This window comes from Humulus lupulus, chromosome 5, assembly GCF_963169125.1.
Source record: "Humulus lupulus chromosome 5, drHumLupu1.1, whole genome shotgun sequence".
NCBI classification, from domain to species: domain Eukaryota; kingdom Viridiplantae; phylum Streptophyta; class Magnoliopsida; order Rosales; family Cannabaceae; genus Humulus; species Humulus lupulus.
Genome location: NC_084797.1, coordinates 46,903,767 through 46,906,696, shown reverse-complemented (window position 1 = coordinate 46,906,696; position 2,930 = coordinate 46,903,767).

Sequence of the window (2,930 nt, the reverse complement as noted above, 5' to 3'; positions counted from 1 at the left end):
TAACTTGATTTGATAAAGAAAATAAAATAAAAACGTACGGATCTCTATTAAATATTTGGTTACAAACTACTACTAATCTTTGTGAACTATATATGAGTTAGTCAGAGGTGCATGTTATCAATTACGTATTCAGGGGATGGGGATTATGAACATCTATTTTCAGGGGATGGGGATGGTGCTAAAACAAAAGCACCTCTAAACTTGTAACATAACATAGTACAGAATTTTATAGGCAGGAGAAACGAAAAAGGTTTGTTTTTGTTCTACAATATACCTTAGAAACACCTTGGGTCTGCAACGCCTTCAACGAAATGGAGTTTAAGAGGCGGAATAGGTTGTTTAAGAAACGCCTTGGGTCTGCAACGAAATAAATTGTTAGAATAGAGTTTAAGTGGCGGAATAGAGAAAGAGAAATGGAGAAGCTGCTACCTGCTTGGTCTGCAACACCTTGGGTCTGGTACCTACTCGGTGCGGTGTGGAGAAGCTGTGCGAAGGCAGGAGAAACGGAGAAGCAGGAAAAACGGAGAAGGCATGCGAAGAAGAAAGGTGCGGTGCAATATGTAACTTCTACATAATCATTAGCGGCGGGTACCGCCGCTATTACCATAGCCCGTCGCTAATAACGTTATTAGCGGCGGAGACTCCGCCGCTAATAAATGACATACTCCGTCGCTAATACTATTAGCGGCGGATATCCGCCTCTAAAAAAAGGTGATTATCCGCCGCTAATAACACTTTAAAAAATGAACCGTTTGATTCCCGTGCATTTTCCTCTGTTGTATTAGCGGCGGATAACCCGTCGCTAATAATAGGAAGTCCGCCGCTAATACATATTAATTATATATTTTTAAATAACCACACCTAATTAGCGACGGACCCCCTATCCCGCTGCTAATACCCTGTATAATAGCGGCGGACTGTACCCGCCGCTAATAGTTACGCCGCTACTCACATTAATTGTTGTAGTGACAACAAATGCAGGTAGTTGCGGCGAGGTCATTAGCGGCGGGCTTAGTCCGCCGCCATTGTAGAGGTTATTAGCGGCGGACTAGGATATTCCGCCGCTAATAATATTTAATAAAAGTAAAATATAAATATGGATATTTATATTTTATTAGCGACGGATATACGATTATTAGCGGCGGACAGTCCGCCGCCAATACCCATAATAAAAAAGCCCGGGAGTTTTTCATTTATTATTAGAGGCGGATAATCACTATTATTAGCCGCGGACTACCCGCCGCTAATAATATTAGCCGCAGGTATTTACTATTATTAGCCGTGAACAGTCCGCCGCTAATAATATTAGCGGCGGGTAATTACTGTTATTAGCCGCGGACTACCCGCCACTAATAATAATATTAGCCGCGGGGACTAATAATAGCGGCGGGCCCCGCCGCTAATGCTCTTGAGCAGTTTAAATTTTCCATGCATCCCTTCTTCTTCCTCGCGTCTCGCATCCTTCTTCAACCGTTCTCTCTTCTTCATCTCCAACGTTTCTTCACAGTTGCAGAGAAAAACATCCGAGACAAGTAAGTGTCTTGAGAAAACTTAAACCATTTTCTTCTTCGTTGAGTTCTTCAATATGATTCTGAATCTTACATCTTCTCTTAATCATTATTAGTCTCATTGTCTCTGTTCTTGCTTTCTCTGTCAAATATGTCCAGGTTCAGGGCTCTCTGCTTGCACTGCAATCTGATTCTCTCTGGTTTAGCTGCTTTCTACAAAGGTAAGCAAGCAAACTCCATTTTCATATTCTAATTCTCAGATTAATTTGTTAATTTATATTTTAAATCTCTGAGATTATTATTTGAACAGATTCTTTTATTATTATTATTATTTGTAAAAAATGCTAATATTGATTGATATTATTAATAATGATTGCTTTTGCCATGGAAAATGTGTTGATATTTGCCTACTTTTTACGTTCATATTTCTTGTTCCACGTATTAGTGTTAGATTTTTTATTTGGTGCTTCTTAGATTTTTTTAAAAATTTTGCTCATATATGTTAGTGAGACAGCTATTGAGAGATTTAGGAAAGGTCTTATTCTCCTATCTCTTGCACTATATTTACAAAAAGAAGACAGGAAAAAAAAAAGCTTTTGGATTGAGATTGTGTGTGTTGTTTAAGGTCGGGGGATTGAGATTGTGGGTGGACCGGGGGCATGGGTTTGGGGTTGTGATGTCAGGAGGTTTCGAGGTTGGGGTTGTGGCTGAGTGATGAGGTTGGTAGGGTTCGCGGTTGGGGTTGGGGCAATTTTTTGTAGCAATTTTTTGAGTCTCTGTATTGAACTTGTTTTATACAGAAAATATAATGTAATGATTTTTTATGACATTAATTTTATTTTGTGATTGTAGATAATTTTTTAACTATGTAACTATGTCAAATTATTTAAAAATTTAGCAATTAGTTGTTTAAGTTTGTGACTTGATTTTATGCTTAATTTGTTTAAGTTTGTGATTTTTTTTATTTTGCATCCATACATGACATGGAAGGTTTCATTGAAGACCAAGAAATTGAAAAAGAGAAAAATGAAGAATATAGATGAAAGTTATTTGTTTCTTCTATTTTAGACTTTAAGTGTATTAGATTATTATCTGTAAATTTTGTGTATAAGGTTTTAAATATTGTATTGTGGAAATATTAATTATATTTCATAAAAGTATAAAAAATTAAGAATAAATAATTATACATATAATAAATTATTTGTTGATTAATTTTTAATAATTTAATGAATTAAATAATAAAAGTTTGATATAATATTATCTAAATAAATAATTTAATTTAATTTGTTTATTGAATAATATTGTTAAATATAAATTACATGAATATAGAAATTGATAATAATATTTAATAAAAGTATAAAAAATTACGAATAAATAATTATATAAATAATAATTTAATTTTTGATTAATTTTTCATAATTT